We start from the raw sequence: 19,329 nt of genomic DNA, 5'->3' as shown, positions 1-19,329 counted from the left end.
TATTTCCTAGTCCAATTATGCCCATCTAATCAATCTGAGAAAAATGACCTAAAAATCTTATTCAATTTTTAGCTGTTTTGAGCAATGTTTGCTTATGGAAGTTTTGAGCTTTCATTATTTATTTATTTTTTTCTATTAAAGTATGTGAATATAATTTGAAACCCAGGAGTGAAAAATGATTGAAAAATTTTCACTTATTTCATGACATTCTTTAGCGTTAAAGAATAATATTACATTTGAAAGCTTAAGAAGTTTATTTCAGAAGAATATATTGTTGCACTTACTAATCACATTAAGCATTATGCGGGTGTTATACGTTTGTGCCCTTAAGAAATCCACTCGACACCTATATAGTCCAGAGTCATTAGCATGGACGCTTTCAATGGAAAGTTTTCCAGGCCCATTTTCGAAAGAAAAAAATGCTCTTTCACCGAAGACCACATCGTCGGACCATCGTCTTGGAGCTTTTGACATTCCAGCACGCATATCCACACTATATATTAAATAAAAAGAAGAAAAAATTATATTCTCTAAATACGGTATTATTACAAAATATTTTATTCTGCCTAATTTTACAGGTATTAAGTTATTTACATTAACTTTGTCGAATTTCCAATCTACAAGAAGCATAGCTCTTATTATACTTTGTTAGTATAGGAAACGAACTGAATACAAATAGAGAAAGTAAGGATTTCTTCGACACATCGAAAATAACTTAGGGAAAATCATTAATGCTGAGTTTTATGAAAAGATATTGGAAAACAGAATAGTTTACCATACAAAAACTTATTCCTCGACCGATTATTCCCATAGAGCTGTATTATTTAGCAATGCGATCTTCATAAGACTTGACACAAATAATTAAAATAATAAATGCCATGGTTGGTCAAGATATCTTGGTTAACAAAAAAGTTTTTCGTCAAATAACTTTAATTGTGTGTATGTATGTGCGTGTGTGTGTATGTGCGTGTGTGTGTGTGTGTGTGTGTTTTTTTTTTATTCTATTTATTACATCGCTTAAATTGATAATTACAGTGTATAAATGTAACGTTTTACGCCTAGGTTGTAGTTGGGGGATGCGTGTTGAATAGGTAGCGTAGATTGCCTGCGGAACGGCCGCAAAGCATTGCTTCACAGGCATGTTCTTGCTACCTAGTCTTCTTCCGTTCTCCGTCTGTTGTGCTCAACTCTCCTGAGTTCCAGCATGACTTCTGCTTCAAGGGTATTGGTTGCTTCCCACTTTTGTGCTGTCTCTAGCATGTTCGTGATCATGTTGTCCACCGTGATAGGTCTGCCCATGCTGTCCTCCAGCTCCTGCCTGTTCGATGAAAAACGTCCACACTCGAAGATGATGTGGTTGGCGTCCTGTAAGATTCCTCTGGCGCACCAAGAACACTCGTCTGTTTTGTCGTGGCCGAATCGCTTCAAGTAGCTCCTGAAGCATCCGCGGCCGGATAGAAGCTATGTTAAATAAAAGTTAATATTGCCATACTTGCGGTTTATGCAGACTTCCAAATTTGGGATAAGCCTATGCGTCCAGCGTCCTTTAGATGAGCGATCCCAAAGTGATTGCCATCGTGCTATGCTCTGCATCCTTGCTTCAGTGCGAACCGAGTTTGCAGTGCTGTTTTCATGAGCTCTATAGCAAACTACCGCTTCAGTTGCCAGTTCGTTAAGCGAGAGCATCCCTGCGATAACCAGAGTCGCATCGTCTGATACCGTCCGGAAGGCGCAGCTGACCCGTAGGGCGCTCAGGCGATAGGTTGAGTCTAGTCCCTGGCTATAGCTTGGAACAGCCAATGCTCTGCCCCAGATGGGGGCGCGTACATTATTACCGCTCTGTTTACGGTCATGAGAAGACGGCGTCTCTGCTGTTTCAGTCCTCGAGTGTTCAGCATAATCCTGGGTAGAGCTCGACAGGATTCTGCTGCTTTTTTATGCACATACTCCAAGTGCTCTCTGAATGACATCCCTGTGTCTAGCATGACGCCCAGGTACTTTAACGCCCTCCCTGATTCTATTATCGCACTGCCGACTCATATGTGCTCTGTTTCCACCTTTTTTCGGCTGCTGACTAACACCGCTTCTGTTTTATGAGCAGCCAGCTCAAGTCCAGCTGCTGCCAGCCATTGGTGCACACGGTCAATGCTGTGGTTGCACGATTCCTCTACATCCTTTAATTCCTTGCCGAAGCCGATGATGCTTGTGTCGATCGGGAGTTCCAGTCGGAGGATGCCATCGTACATGATGTTCCAAATAAGGGGTCCCAGAACTGTGCCTTGGGGCACCCCAGCGGACACTTGGTGTGTAGTGGGGCGATCTGCGGTGTCATATTGAAGCAATCTTCCTGCAAAGTAGCTGCGTATCATCTCCTGGAGGTAATATGGGACGCGGAACGTTGACATTGCATCCAAGATTTTGTCCCACCTGGCTGTGTTAAAGGCGTTTTTAACATCCAGCGTGACGATGAGGCAGTACTTCTTAGTGCCGCTTTTCCATCTCGATCCTTGAATGGCGTTTGTTGCTATGCCGACCACTTTTCCAGGGCGTCTATTGTCGACTTTGCCTTGGTGAAACCAAATTGGCTTTGGGACAAGCCACCATTGTTGTCGACAGCTGCTTCAAGCCTGGTGCATAATAGCTTCTCCAGCACTTTGCCCAACGTGTCCAGGAGGCAAATCGGCCTGTATGACGATGGGTCGTCGGGCGGTTTACCTGGCTTCGGTAACAGCACTAGCGTTTGGAGTTTCCATATTGTGGGGAAAGTTCTCTCCATTAGGCACCTGTTAAAAAATGGCCAGCTTCAGCGCTCGGTTGGGGATTCCATCCGGACCCGGTGCCTTATTAGGCTTTAGGCTTCTGGCGATCGTCAGCACCTCTTCGACTGAGAATAGCGTTTCCACAATCAACTTAAGCTCACTCGGATCAGAAGGCTGCGTTTTCTTGCCGGCGTAGAGTCTCTTGACGACGATTTAATATGCCTTGCGCCAAGGATCATATTCGGCTGAGTCGCATAGTTCCGGAAAGCATTCTCGCTTGCTTTCTCGTATAGCCTTCTTTAGTAGTTTTCTTACCCTTTGATATCCTACTTGTTCTTCAGCATAGTTGGGTCTACCTCGGGATCGCTGATATCTTCTTCTGGCTTGGATGCAGTTTCGCCGTGCACAGGCACGAGCTAACTGATTTGCCATTTGGGAGGCTCCACTCTCTGCGTTGCCGGTCGTGGCAAGCGATTGGACTGCGTTCAAAAACCTTAACATTTCATTTAAAGCTTCCTGTAGCGTGGTCCGTTGGTTTTTCTCCTTTCCGTGTGCAAAGGCTACATTTTGGTGGCTTGGAGCAGCTCTTTGCTTCATGGCCTGTATCCCCGCATCTGAAGCATGCGCCTTTTAGATCGTCTCCGCTAATGCAGCTCGCTGCAATGTGCCCGAATCCCTGGCATTTAAAGCACCGCTTTAGTTGGTCTATTGCAAGCATATGAGAGTATATCAGAGAGAGAGTTCTCAGTTGACGGTGATTGACGTGTTTTACTTGTGCTCCAAGATTTTTATATATTTTTGCGCTTAAATCCTGTTTTTTACTTCCAAATTTTGCATTTTTTGTGCTTTATTTAAAAAGCTTTTATAACTTGTGCAAAGTGTTATCTGTTGTGCAGCGTAAGTCTGTTAATTATTGCTTTTATTGAACGCGGCGTCAGTTCCGTATTGTTGTTATTGCCTGTTTTGATTCTTTTGCTTTGGTGCTCCCCTGTGCAAACACTTGTTTGTGCGTGTGTTCGCTGCTGCAAATTTATTCTTGTGCATCGCGCTCTCGCAAATTTTTGCTGTTGCTTTTCGCTCCAAACAATTTGTTTGTGTACGAATAGTTATTTTTTGAGCGTTTACTTGCTCTATTCTTGTGCACTTTTTTTCGTTTCGCTCTGCGCTCTCGCAACTTTTGCTTATTCTTTTAACGCTGGTAGTAATTATGTCGTGCTGTAAGAAACCTTGCACGTTCAAGCAGGCTGATGATTCTGCTTTGCCGCGATTTGTTAATTGCTGGCTGTGTGAGAATATAATGCATGCTAAATGTGCAGGTCTCACTGGGCGTGATTGCGACAAGATCGCTGCAATTGCCAAGAAAGGCTGCGGAGGCTTGCGTTGGTCGTGCCCAGAATGCATCGACAAGCAAATTGATTTCTCCAGAATGTATAAGTCTGTGAGAAATCAATTCTTAAAACTAAATAGCGTGACTAAGCAGCTCTCGAGTAGTTTTGATTCGAGCTGTGAGTTGCTTAGCAAATATAAATTCGAGTCTCCAACCAATCGCCGGTTGGAGCCTCAATTTTTGCAGTTGCCCTCTCCGTCTGTCCAGACACCTTTGCCTGTGTTGTCACTTCCGAGCAACTTGGATTCATCTCCAATGTTGTCATTATCGCCTTCTCCGAGCGACTGCCCAAATATTACCCCAATTTTATCCCGTGAAATAGTCCCATTAGACCCTGTATCTGATCCTGTCCCAGTTAGCCAAACTGCCTCAGCCCCCTCAGCTCCTGGCCGCAAAGGTAGACCTGCGCGCAATCTTGCCCAGATTGTTAAAAACAATCATGGTGCCTCTTTAGCCCCACCAAATCCTGTTCTCCCTGCAGCCCCATCAGCGCCTACGTTAACTGTTGTTGCCCCTCGTAGGCAAGTTTTTGTGTCTCGACTTTCGTCTGACACCACCTTTGAGTCATTGGCAGCCTATATTGCAAGCAAATCTTCTGCTAGCGTGTCAATTACTAAATTTAATTTCTCCACTCCTCGTGAAATATCATCATTCAAAATAAATGTTTCACATGATATGTTCCCAATCATTTGTGATCCCAAATTTTGGTCTCCACACATGATTGTTCACGAGTTCAAGCCAAAAAAGCGTAACCAGCCTGTCACCCTTCCAGTCCCTTCAATACAGGGTACCATTTCTGCCCCAAAAAACAAACTTCTTCTTCTGACCAAGTCTTTATTCATTATCAGAATGTCAGAGGTCTCATTTCAAAACTCAAAAATCTTTTCATGGCCAGCACTTCCTTCGATTCGGATATAATCGCATTTTCAGAAACATGGTTAAATTCAACCATATCTGATTTTGAGGTTTTTTCGAATAATTTTATTTTGCATAGAAATGATCGGCTGACTCGAGGTGGTGGGGTATTAATTGCCGTTAAAGCCACTCTCCAGTCAGAACTTTTCTGTTTTAGTACGCCTACTGACGCTGAGATTGTCTCAGTCAAGGTGTCTTTTCCTACACGGAATATTTATATTACATGCTCTTATGTTCCTCCTTCTTCTGATATTCAAGTTTATATGAAACATATTTCTTGTATTAAAGAAATTTCTTCACACGTGCGTGATAATGACCTATTAATTGTGTTGGGTGATTTTAATTCGCCGAACATCACTTGGTCACTTTTTACTGCCGAAAATTATCTAGTGCCCTCAGCACAGCATGACTTTATAAATTGCATGCTTTCGTTGTTTCAAATCAATTCAATTTCTAATCATTTGAATAGAACACTTGATCTTGTATTTGTTAACGACTACCTTATTTCTAATGTGTTAAGGTCCCCTCCTTTATCTCTTCCTGAGGATGTATATCATCCTACCTTAGAGGTTGCAATGTTCAATTGTAATCCTCTCATTTCGTGCTCATCAGCCAATAAGCCCCGCCGTTGCTTTCGCAAAGGAAATTATTCAATGCTGAATCAGCTTATTTATGCAACCGATTGGTCTTTCTTATATGACTCGGTTGACATGAATACTGCTATTAACTTTTTTTATAACACACTAAACTCCCTCTTAGATATGTGTATTCCCAAGTCAATTCCTTCGACTAATTCTTCAAAGCCCCCTTGGTTTACTCCCATATATAAAATCTAAAAAATATAAAATCTAAATATTTTAAAAAGTTTAATAAGTCTGGTTCGTGTACAGACCTGGCTAAATATTCCATAGCCAAGTCGAGCTTCTTTCTTCTGAATTCTCAATGCTATGAGAATTATCTAACTCGTTGCAAAAGGCAACTTGCCCTAAATCCGAGACAGTTTTACAATTTTGTAAACTTGAAGCGTAAATCTTCAAGTTTGCCATCTTCTTTTTCTCTCGGGATGAATAACGCTAGCAATGACTCTGATTCTGCTAACCTCTTTGCTAATTTTTTCCAATCAACTTACTCTTCAATCTGTCCTAATAATAATTCTTACCCTTATACTATTACTTCCTCTAGTTCTATACCTCCGCCTATTATTTCCCATTCCTCTCTCGTTTTAGCTTTAAATTCCTTAAAATCTTCTTTCTCTCCTGGGCCTGACAATATTCCTAGTTGTCTACTCAAGGAGTGTAGTTCTTCCCTTGTTTATCCATTGCTAAAGCTTTTTAATCTATCCCTTGAATCTTCTGTCTTTCCATCTCTTTGGAAAGAATCTTATATCATTCCTCTCCACAAGAAAGGTGCAAAGTCTGATATACAAAATTACAGGGGCATTGCAAAACTGTCCGCTATTCCTAAATTATTGGAAAAAATAATCACTTCGAATTTGCAGCATTTCTGCAAATCAGTTGTTTCCCCTGTTCAACATGGATTCGTAAAGAATCGGTCTACTACGACCAATCTGCTTGAGTTTACTTCCTTGGTAAATGATGCTTTCCTTTCGAAAATGCAAACTGATGTCATTTACACTGACTTCAGTAAGGCGTTTGACTCCGTGCACCATGACATTTTACTTTTTAAACTTGACCGAATAGGTTTCCCTCCGTCTCTATTGCTTTGGATTAGTTCTTATTTAAAAGGTAGGACCCAAAGAGTAATGCTGAGGCTGACTACCTCTAAACAGGTTCACGTTACTTCTGGTGTTCCTCAAGGTAGTCATCTTGGACCTTTACTCTTTACTCTTTTTATAAATGATCTTCCCTCTGTTATATCTCATGCCCGTGTACTCATGTATGCGGACGACGTGAAACTTATTCTATCATACACTAATCCCCTACATCATTCTCGTCTTCAAGACGATTTGAACGCTATGCAACTTTGGTGCTCGGCCAATCAATTGCATCTGAATTGTTCAAAGTGTATGTTTATGACATTTAATCGTACTACACCTTATCTTGTCAGTTATACAATCGACAATACTCCATTGCAACGTTTACTAACAGTTAAGGATCTAGGCGTTCTTTTTGATTCTAAACTCTGTTTCAATCTTCACATAGATACCATCGTTAATGAGGCAAAAGGTGTACTTGGATTCATTAAACGATGGTCTAAAGAGTTTAACGATCCTTTTATAACGAAACTTCTGTACATCTCTCTTGTTCGCCCTATCCTTGAATACTACTCTTGCATCTGGTCTCCGCAGTATAACAATAGCCAGGATCGTATTGAATCTGTTCAGAAGCAATTTCTGCTTTTTGCCTTACGAGGTTTAAATTGGGACCCTAATATTCGGTTGCCATCCTATTCCAGCAGGCTGCTTCTTCTTAACCTTCCGTCGTTAACCAACCGTAGGACAATTCTCGGTGTTGTCTTTCTACATAAGTTGGTTGTTGGCGATATAGATTCTCCTTTTCTGCTGTTATATATAGTTTGCATCACGTTTTCTCTACCGAACTTTCTCTACCCCTAATAAAATCGTTGCTTTCAGGATACCTTCGGGAAGTCACTGACCATTCGCAGCTATGAGCAGGGGCATAGCTTGCCGGACAGGCTGTAAATTTTCCCCCACCGGGTCGGTGATTTCCCATTACTTTCCCAATACTATCTCTTTATCCTATCTACTTAACACCCTGTATATCTAGCATACAGTTCTTTACTTTATTAACAATCTTTTTACTTTCTTTTCTCCTATTTATGATATATTCTTAAATAATATAGCAAATTAAGATTATTTTTAATTTGACTTAAGAGCACTTTTTCCTACTTACACCCTTCTTCTTAGATGTAGGCTCTAATAGCGTCACTGACAAAATTGGCTGTGAAAAGGGGCACAGCTGGCCGGACTGGCAAATAAAACACCTCCATCGGTCGGTGATGCTATTTGAAATTTGTGTTCTCTATCTAGGCTTTTAGCATCTAAATTTCATAATTGTAAATATAATGTATTGAATAATTAGGAAGACACTCGTTTTGTCGACCACTAATAAATAAATAAATAAATAACTAAATATGGCAGACCACCCATCCGATCCTCACCTTGGCCTTCCCGACAAGCGTCCAGGCTTTTGGCGCTGGGAGAGTAATTGTGGCCCTTTGTTGTCCGCCAAATGCTGGTCGCAGCAATTTGATCACTTCAATCGACAGGAAGTCGTCTTGTAATGCATTTTTAACCGCTTCGAGCACTTTGTAGAAATCGTATTTAGTTTTTACACATAAATATATTTCAATAAGATAATCAGCACGTCAGTGCAGTTTTGTAGGTATATTCTCAATGAATTTATTCGCCTCTTAAATTGTGCGCTTACCCTATGGATATACATATATGTATACTTATGCTGTTATTGGTTAACAGCTACAAAGAGAGGGAGAGTGAGTAGATAGCATATGCCTGTATTAGTGAGCATATATATTGCTCATGGAATGCGCTTAGACGGAGCGTGGGATACGCAGCGTAAGCATAAGCGGTCAGCTAGTGAGGCTAGTGAGCCGCGCTGCGTAATATGATCCAGAGCCAATACATAAAGTGGCTCTGGGCTTGTTTACTGTATAATGGTAATTGTATGCAACAAACTGCCGCATACTTTATATTTAAATACGGGGTGTTTGGTTAGGGCATATACACACTACACCTCCCTTTTTAGAGAAATAACGTAACATTATGAATGTGTAGTTATTAAATGAACTTAATTATTGTAGGTTTTTTTTTTTCGGTTTTTGTTTTTTGTATATATATATTTTTTTTTTGATTTGATTAACATATAAATAATATATAAAAATTGAGAAAATTTTTGGATATAAAAATATATTTAAAAGATAAGTTTTATTATAATAATTCGTTAATTTGTATAAATTTTTTTTCATTTGGCTGATCAGGCCGTCATATTTTTTTTTTGTGTATTTTATTTAGTATTTGAATTCATAAAGAAAATTTAGAATTATTATGCATTAAAAATTTTTAATCGATCCTTATGAACTTTTTGCTCTTTACCCTTTTATCTTTTATTATAACGATATCTCTATCTTCTATTCCTATTACCTCATAGTTTCTAATTGGTTCTAATTGATGGCCAGTATCGTTTCTTAATAAAACCTTATCTCCTACTTTTAAATTAAAATCGATAACCATATTATCATAATATTCTTTATTTTTTGCCTTATGTTTTTCTAACATTATCCTAGCTCTTTTATATGCTAACTCTAACCTGTATTTTGATTCCTTAGCGTAATCATCTATATTATATAGAGGCTTAATGTGCTCATTTATACTATTAAATGCCTTGTTAATATTAGCTTTCTTACTAAAAATTTATTCAAAGGGACAGTAGTCATGCGTTGTGGATGGTGTTGTATTAAAACAATATACAAAGTATTGTAACCAAACATCCCAATCAGTTTTATCAACTGATATATAAGAACGACTGAATTCGTTTAACGTTCTAGGAATTCGTTCCACAGTTCCTAAGGTCTGGTGGTGGTGTGCTGTAGAAGTTATGTTTTTAATACCAAGGGACTTACATAAATCTTCTATAACTGAATTTTTATATTCTGTACCCATGTCAGTAATGAACGTCTTCATTGGACCGTATTTCAGAATAAAATCTTCGAATATAGCTTTAGCTACGACTTTTGCACTTTTGTTTGGAATAGGTATGGAAACTAGATATTTTGTTAAGTCACATATCAGTGTAACTGCATATTCGTTGCCTTGCTCTGATTTTGATAGTGGTTCTATTACTCTATCAACTATTGTCTACTATTACTCTATCAAAAGCATTGATTGGGGTTTCCGTAATTGTTAAAGGATTTTTTGTATGTGTTGTCATTTTTGATTTTTGACATTTTTGACATTTTTGTATATACTCAGTAATATATCGAGTCATACCCTTCCAAAAATAATCTCTTTTGACCTTGGCCAAGGTTTTTGTAATGCCTGTGTGACCTCCTTGTATTGGATCATTATGAAACGTAGACAATATAGCTTCTTTTTCTTTTTCTTCTTTTATTAGGGTCGCCGGGTTGAGTAGCGCTACTCATAATGTTTTCAATATTTTATTGCCCATTTGTTTGAAATTATCAATTGAAACTTGTTCAAAGATATTTTCCCACGGTGCCACTTTGAGTTGGCTGATTTCATTTATACCGGCTTGCGTTTCAAGCCTTTGGAAGAACTGACCTTAGTCAAGAATTCCATTAGTATATAAATCGCTAGCATCATATCTTGCAGTAATTTTCTTCCCATGTTTAAAGAAACATAGCATATTTTTTACATGCAAGGTCACTACTTTACGTACATCGTCATTTTTTATGACTTCATATACGTTGGGCTTTGAAGCTTTTTCTATAGATTGCATAGGCAATTATATTTCTTTATTATCTCCTGCGCAGGATTTCTGTCTACTTTAGTGCCTGGTAGTGACTTTTAGTACTTTTATTTGTATGTCTTTGAGTTCTTGAATGGTTATTCTTGATAACGCATCCGCTACATGATTATCCTTACCCTTTAGATACTCTACCGTAAAATTATATTCCTCTAACTCAAGCCTCATACGTGTTAATTTGGAACTTGGATTGACCATTGAAAATAAATATGTAAGTGGTCTATGATCTGTTTTGACAGTGAAATGTCTACCATAAATATATGGTCTGAAATGTGTTATTGCCCAATGAATTGCTGCTAGTTCCTGTTCCGTCGTACTCTTGTTACTTTCTCCCTTGGTGAATGATCTGGATGCGTATGCAACTGGAGGTTGGAGTCCGTTGTGGTTTTGTGTTAAAACCGCTCCACACGCTTGCTTACTCGCATCCGTTATTATACAAAATTCTTTTGTGAAGTCTGGGTATTGTAACAGAGTCGGTTTAATAAGTTGAGATTTTAGGCATAAAAACGCATTTTGACATTTATCCGTCCATTCAAATGGAACATTCTTTTTATTTAGTCTAGTTATGTGCCGTGCAAAGTTTTTAATAAAACGTCTATAGTAGTTGCAAAATGCAACGAAACGCCTAGCGCTGTCCGCATCAGGTGGGACTGGGTAATTTTGAATGACGTCGTATTTCTTGTCGTCTGGTAAGATTCCTTTGTCTGTGCATTTGTGTCCCAGAAATTTCACTTCATGCATAAAAAATAAACATTTTTCAGGATGTAGCTTTAAGTTGTATTTCCTGCATTTGTCAAAAACATCAGTTAGGTTTTTAACCATATGTTTTTCGGAACAACCAATTACTATTAGGTCATCCATATAAAGGAATGCTTGCGAAGGTTCAAGTCCAGAGAATGCTATAGTCATCATTCTCTGAAATGAATTCGGCGCTATTTTTAAACCAAATGGTAATCGCGTGAAGCGATAGGAGCCATTGCTCGTCGAAAAAGACGTTATATCTCTTGAGTCATTGTCAAGTTCAATTTGGTGAAAACCTGACATTAAGTCTAGGCATGAAAAATATTTCGCTCTACCTAGTTGATACAAAATATCATCAATTCTAGGTAGTGGGAACTTATCAGCTAGCAGCTTTTTGTTGATTTGACGATAGTCAATTACCAATCGCCTTTTTTTCTTATTGGAATCAGAATGAGATTACTTTGGGACTAATAAAAGTGGGCTATTGTATTCTGACACAGATGGTTCGACAATTTTGTCGTCAATTAGTTTTTATACTTGGGCTTGGATTTCTTCTTTTTGGCTTTGAGGACTTCTATAATTTTTAATGTAGACTGGTTCATCATCTTTCAATCTTATCTTTTGTTTATAAAAATTATTCGTTCAAATGGATTCGGTGTCTAGTCCAAATATATCTGTATAATCTGTGCATAATTCAGTTATTTTTGCTTTAAACTGTGGTGGAAAATTTTGGGATAGTCGAGACATGACTTCTTCTCTTCTACTTCCATTGTTTGTTTGAACCACTTCGTAGTTCGAAAGTGACTCATAATTTAGATTATTTATACTTATTAGTATATCGGTACTGGTTGTGTTCAGTAATTGGACAAATGAATTTCGTGCGGTTGCAACGGTGTTTGCAACATAAATACCAGTTTGAATTTCCTGATTGGGAATTAGTACACTTTCTTCACTTGAAGATAGTTCGATTTTTCGGACAACTTGTGATCTTGCTGGTAAAAGTATTGTATTATTACCAGAACTATATGTTATTGGAACATGAATCGGAAAATTTAGATTATTGGGTCTGATTATAAGCCAATCTGTCGGCTTGGCAATTGAATTTTTTAATAAAGTCAATGCCTATTATTCCATCATATGGTATTGCAAATTGCAAGTCTACTATATGAAAACTGTGTGGAATTATGAATCTATCTGTCTGTGTCTCGATAGAGGTTAATCCTTTGGATTGTATAACCCCTTGGTTTATCCCTTGAATATTAATTCTGTTATCTATTTGGATGTCTTGAAAGACGTCGGAATTTTCTTTTAATATAGAAATATCCTCACCAGTGTCTATTAAAAAGATCAATTTTTTTCCTGTTTCTACATTGTTAAATGCTACGAATATATTTAAGTTAAGATTGATAGTATGAACCTTTGTGTTTTTTTCTGTTGTGTATCTAAAGGTTGTTCGGAGTTTCCCGAAGCGTGTTGTGTAACTCGGACATTATTGTTGTGGCCTCGATTCGAGTTGCCACGGCCTCTATTATTGTTGTTGTGGTCACGATAACCATGATTGTGGTTATTACCTCTTGCACGGTAATTTCCACGGTTACCCCTGTTATGTTGTTGCTGATAGAACAGGACAGTGTTCGAATGTCCTGTTTCCTCTGTGCACCTATTGACAAATTTGGATATGGCATCATTCATGTTATTGAACGTGCCTGCCTGCATGATAAGTTTTACCTTATCTATAACGCAGTTCTTAGTCATTGCCTTTACTGCTTGGACTGTACTGTATTTATTGGCCAACTCGGGCGTTAAACCATCGTTTATGAAAGCTCCTTCTAAAGCTTTTGTTAACTGCTCAACCTCTTGAGTGTACTGGTTGGCAGTTTTGCTCTTTTGTTGCAAGTTAAGTAATTTGGGTGACAATACTTCGACTGATTCGCCTTTTACCGTGCTTGATAATTTTGCAATGATTTGCGCGATAGTTTGCTCATTGCTTATCAAGTTTCATGGCCTTTTAGCTGTTGCTTCATGATCTTCTTTTAGTGAGTCTATAGGACTCAAAGCATCTTTGAAGCTTTGTAAGTTTTCTGCCTTTCCATCAAACTCTTGAGAAAACTTATAACGGGTCCGCCAAATAACTGGGCTGTTTGTGCCACTGTGTTGTAAATTGGTTGGGTATTTACTTTAGAATCTGATGGTTTAGTATCAGCTGGCAATGAAAGCAGTTTCTCGTCGAATGATGCTGAAATGTTAAGAGAATTTGGAAGGAATATTGTTATATTATGCCTTTCCGAAATTCGTCTAATGTTTTCTCTTAAACTGCTTAAAGCATCAACTGTCTGTGTTAAATGAAAATCTTTTAGTTTTGTTGCATTGTCACATATAAGTTGACGGCTGGTATTGTAGGAATCTACAAGAATTTTAACGTGTTTTAACTTTGTCTCGTTTGAGACAGGTGCGCTTTATTTAAGGCACTTGAAAGATTTATTAAATTCCTCACGTTGTTCCCTAAAAATGGTAACGATTTGCGTCCATTCCATTTATAGACATTTTTAATTTATCTGTGCAAACGCACAATAATAATGTCAATAGGTCCTAAAATAGGGTGTTTTAATTTTTGAATGCTAGAAAATCTAACGTTCTGTCTACTATTGACTTCTATTGTGTCCATTATCAAGAATATTCTTGCTGTTATTGGTTAACAGCTACAAAGAGAGCGAGAGTGACTAGCTGGCATATACCTGTATTAGTGAGCATATATATTTCTCATGGAATGCGCTCAAACGGAGCGTGGGATATGCAGCGTAACGGTCAGCTAGTGAGGCTAGTGAACCGCGCTGCGTAATATAAGCCAGAGCCAATACATAAAATGGCTCTGGGCTTGTTTACTGTAAAATTGTTATTGTATGCAACAAAGTGCCGCATACTTTATATTTAAATACAGGGTGTTTAGTTAGGGCATATACACACTACAACTTCTTCCTTAGTCGCCAGATCATCAAGGTCCCTGATCTCAACCTGGGGCGTCTCAGCCAACGTTCTCACTATAGCCCAGTCACCCAAGGCCTTTCCCACAGCTTCTTGTAGATCATTTGTGAAGTGCGCCGGCTTCCTATTGAGGCGCAGCAGAAGATCGCCCTTCGCGGTCTTACGAATGCCCTGCACATCTCCACTTACGTGCTTGAGGGCCGGGTCGCCCTGCACGAGCCTGAGCATATCAGCGTACCTGCAATCGCCCACTTCGTGGACTGTATTGGCGTCGGCTCTGGGACGCTTCTGAGATCGCTTGCGTCCGTTGACTGCTGTCCAGCTCTCAGTGTTGCCATTATGACCAGCTGGGCTCCGCCTGCTTCGTTGGGTTTTGACCCTGCCGTGTAGCCTGCGTGTGTGTTTGTGAGTTTTTTCTTTTTGCTTACGGCATGGAGGTAAACATATTCGTAAGATAATGATGGCTCGGGCCAACCGTATGCACAATTCGCTGACTCCGTCAACGCCTACGTACTAAACTCACCCCCACTCACACTCCACATTCCGCGCGGGATCGCCGCAAAGTATTACTTCGCAGGGATGGGTTGGCTATCGCAGTTCTTCGCCGCTCTTTTTGACATCGTCTCAGATCCCTCTGGATGCCTATAATGAGCTGGCTTAGATCTCTCCAGTTATTATCTCCTTCCAGCATGAACGTTAGTAGACCCTCATGTGGGGGCACAAATCCTACTGCATCTCTGTATCTCGGACAGTGGAACAGCACGTGTTCCGGATCCTCGTCTTGATTTGGGCAGTTCGGGCACTCCGGAGTGTCCTGGTGTCTGAACTTGTACAGATACTTCCTGTACCCGCCGTGTCCAGTAAAAAACCACATAAGCATCCTCGACAGGGCCGCCTGCATTTTGGCTGCTTTCTGACTAACGTAGTCTACATGTGGTCGAAAGCTAAGCGTGTTGTCTAGCATGACCCCAGATATTTTATGGAAGCCTTTGACTCAATACTAAAGTTGTCTACCTGAAATCTAGCAAACTTAACTATCTTGCGGCTTGTGATAAGCACAGCTTTTAATCTTTTATCTCTTTTCCCACCACTTCTAGCGCGAGATCGTCTGCGTTCGTCCTGCATCCCTGGGGCAATTGCACTCTAAGCACCTCGTCGTACATTATGTTCCACAGGAGTGGTCCCAGGACCGACCCCTGTGGGACCCCGGCTGAAACCATGTAACTCCTAGCACCGTCTTCCGTGTCATAACTCAAAACCCGATCGGACAAGTAGTTGGATATTATACGGAAAAGGGCGGGCGGTATCCCTATTCGGGCTTAGGCTCCCAGTATGCGAGACCAGCTTGCTGAGTTAAAGGCATTACGGATGTCCAACGTAACCACCGCGCAATATTCCTTATCTACCCACCTTCTGCCGACACCTGCTGCACTTGCTCCGTGGTACGTGAGCAATTTACCGTCTTTAGTTGTGGGTGTCTAGGGAAGAGTTCCTTGACTATGGTTGCGAGTGCAGTCGGGCAGGTGACGCGGACTGTTCCTTGGCTCCGGATCTTTTTTGTAACGACCTTGTAAGTGCAACCGTTACCGTAGGCTGACTGCCGACCGGTCCCCTGATTCTTTTCGTTTGGGGTGTTCGTGCAGTGACCTGCTTCCGTTTGACCCCTTTATTTGTTTTTTATATTGAGAAAACTAGTTTTACAATAGAGTTGCAGAATGAAGATAATAAAACAATCAGAGAAGGACAGGATAGTTTATAGTTATAGGAGAGAAAGTTGTAGTAAGTTGTAGTCCGCTCCGCGTCGGATCCTCTCCCGTCGTCGCAGCTCCTTCATTATAGCCGATGCCATGTTAGGCTGTCCATCCATTTTCGGTGGCCATCATTCATGCCACGAGGTTTTTCGGGGTCAAATCGTTTCTGCCGCCGTCGCTTTTCCCGCTCGCTTCTATGGAGTGGGCAGTAGAACACGGCGTGCTCCGCGTCCTCAACCACACCGTGCCCACAGTGCTCGCAAAAGGAATCGTCCTCATATTTAAACCTGTGCAGGTACGACTTAAAGCAGCCATGCCCAGTCAATATTTGGGCGAGATAGTAGTCTACCTCACCGTGTCGCCGCTGAATCCAAAGCTTCAGGGCTGGGTTTAGTCTGTGGGTCCATCTGCCATTTAAGCTCGCATCCCATTTGTTTTGCCATTTTTCGATGTTGCCTATTGATAGTTGCCCCCGCAATGACCCACCTGCTTCCGCACAGTATCTGAAGACACGACCTATTGATAGTTGCCCCACTCTGCCTTTCGGCCGCCATCAGACCAAGTGGGATCGTGCCTGCTAGGATCCCCCCACAGCAGGTGGCCCATTGCGGGGGCCCAAATGTTGGAGCCGTATTGTGCGATTAGCTTTCTGGTCCTCTGCCTTGGGCCTTTGGTATTCGCCATCATTTGGCTAATGGCTGATGTAACCCCGGCCGCTTTGTGGCTAACGTACTCCAGGTGTTGTTTGTCGGACAGTCTGTTTTCTATCATGACGCCAAGGTATTTGATGGCGGGCTAGGACTTGATGATTGCACCACCAACGAGCAACGACGCCGTCTCAACTATCTTTCTGCTACTTATTAAAACTGCCTCCGATTTCTGCTCCGCCAGTGTGAGTCCGTTCTGGGATAAACACTCAATTATCCTGTCGATAGCCGCACTGCTCCTATGAGTGGCCTCATCGAGTTTCTTCGCCACAGTCACAACAGCGATGTCATCGGCGAACCCAATAATTGTGTTTCCCTCTGGTAGGCAAAGGCGCCGTCCCTGTCATCTTGTGCCTCGGATTGCGTGTGTTTCCTGAAGCCAAATTCACGTTCAGACAGCCCGTGCACTTCAGCAAGCTTGCATTCTTTGCGTTCTTCGCTCGAGTATTTTCCCCATCGTGTCCAGCATACACAGGGGGCGGTAAGCGTTCCGTGCCGTGTCCCTACCAGTTTGATCGCTTCAACAGTGCTCCTCTGTTTACGGAAGCCGAAATGCTGGTCAGGGAGTCCGTGGCGATCTGCGATCTCTTTCTCTAATCGATCGCAGATTATGCGTTTAAAGACCTTTCCCGTGGCGTCTAGCATGCAGAGTGGCCTGTATGCTGAAGGGTCCTGCGGGTCCTTTCCGGCTTTTGAGATAAGGATCAGTCTCTGCAACTTCCAGCTCGTCGGAAAGGATCTCTGTCTCTGTAATGCATCGGTTAAACACAATTAGTTCTGTGTCTGGGTGGGCGCTAGCGATGGTCTTCAGCACCGCGTTGGGGATGCCGTCGGGTCCTGGTGCTCTATTTGATTTGATACGCTTTAGCGCGGCAGTTATGTCGTCTGTGTCGATTGGAGGCGCCACCGATGTGTCTACAGCTGGCTGATGGTGGCGTAACTCTGTCTGGTGCGGGATCAGTGTCTCCACTATCTGTTTGAGATGTGCTGGACAGGTCGGTATGAGGCATCTTGCGAGTTTGGCCATTACCATGTTGTAGGCCTGAACGAAGGACTGGGTGTCGGCTTCGTCGCAGAGGTGTATGGGTGTCTCTGTGTGTGTGTGTTAAATGCACACATGCCAACGCTTAGGTACCCTTACCGAAAATAACTAGCTAAAATGCAAGAATTTCGCATCGGCGTGGCAAGCCCTTCCATTATTTTATGTTACTCGTCTCTTCAAAAGGGAAGAAATGCGTCCGCAATTTAGGAGAAATCCAATTTTTGCGCATTGTTGCTTATGCGGACACATACACACACATACATTTATACGATCCCATTGAGTAATAAACAGATAGAGGAGGAATTTGGATCAAAAGCTCTTTTTCAAAATACTTCATGAGCGATACCGAGTTTGTAAACACAATTTGCAAACAGAACATCTGTCTGTCTACAGCTACTTCTGCCGTTGCCCAAAAAATCAAAAACAACTTCAGAACATTTTCCATATGAACCAACAACAACCATAATCAAAACAAACGACTCAACAATGAAAAAAGCACACCACAAATTCAGTCCTTGCTATCCCTTTTTGGTTTGAGGCAAAAGCCTATTATCTTAGCTTCTGCACTCTTCTAACTCATTGTTGTGGTTTCTAAGCACTGCTATGCCTATTATTTGCAAAGACACCAAGTCATGTCTTCTTCTTCTCCACTCGCTTTCAACTTAGAAGCAGCCCGGCAGATTTGCATAATTTGTCATTTTTGGACCAGCAAAGCACTCTTTCTCTAATTAGGGTATTTTGACTATTGATCAGTTCTGTAACCAAATACCACTAACCTTCTTTATTACAATTTTTGATCCAATGTCTGAGAAAAACATAATTTCGTATTCAGTGTGCAACTATTAGTACAATCAATAATAATTATTTTCTTTAAACATTATATACTATTTCTATAAATAAGGGTATCAAATGCTCGACGCGCCAAATAGTTGTTGGTATGTGTGTCTTAACTCACACATTTTGGTGCAAAACTGCATTGTAAAGTATTTTAATTGTTGTAGATTGATCCTTACATTTATATATATATACATTCTGTCAAAAAAGTACCCGGAAATTTGAAATAAAACACAAACAACTTATCAATCATCTAAATTTATTATATCCCCTTCAAAATAGGCCCCTTCTGAGGCAATACACTTCTTCCAACGAACAATCCAATCATCGAAACACTTTTTAAAGCTATTTTCCGGGATGGCCTTCAGTTTTCGTTGCGAATTAGTTTTGATGTCTTCAATGCTCTCAAAACGGGTTCCACGAAGTGGAAACAGGAAAAAGTCACACGGGGCCATATCTGGAGAGTACGGTGGTTGTTCGATGACATTACGATAATTTACGCGTTCAAGCATGTCTTCAGCCACCTTACTGTGATTCACTTTTTGAAGAAAATTCAGATCTTTTGGCACCAATCGCGCTGCGACTTTCCGCATACCCAAAACATCAACTAAAATATGACGAGCGGTCTCATGAGACATGTTCATTTCTTGGGCTATCTCTCGCAAACTATAATGACGATTGTCGAGCACCATTTCCTTTATTTTGTCGACATTTTCTGCAGTTGAAGA

At 40.8% G+C, this 19,329-nt stretch overlaps 1 long non-coding RNA gene across 1 annotated transcript in view; it reads right to left on the bottom strand.

The window, feature by feature from the left end:
- Window positions 1-235: 235 nt before the first annotated feature.
- The window catches only part of LOC135438812 (uncharacterized), a 113,292-nt gene continuing 94,198 nt past the window's right edge, over window positions 236-19,329 (bottom strand). Inside the window, exon 4 of the long non-coding RNA XR_010437938.1 lies at window positions 236-493. This is a non-coding gene — a long non-coding RNA (uncharacterized LOC135438812). The remainder of the gene's footprint in view (window positions 494-19,329) is intronic.

Source organism: Drosophila montana, unplaced genomic scaffold (assembly GCF_035044405.1).
Source record: "Drosophila montana isolate Dmon_TW-CO22-7 unplaced genomic scaffold, ASM3504440v1 contig_384_1, whole genome shotgun sequence".
Classification (NCBI taxonomy): Eukaryota; Metazoa; Arthropoda; class Insecta; order Diptera; family Drosophilidae; genus Drosophila; species Drosophila montana.
The sequence above is the reverse complement of the archived record's forward strand: the minus strand, read 5'-3'. Positions and strand labels throughout refer to the sequence as shown.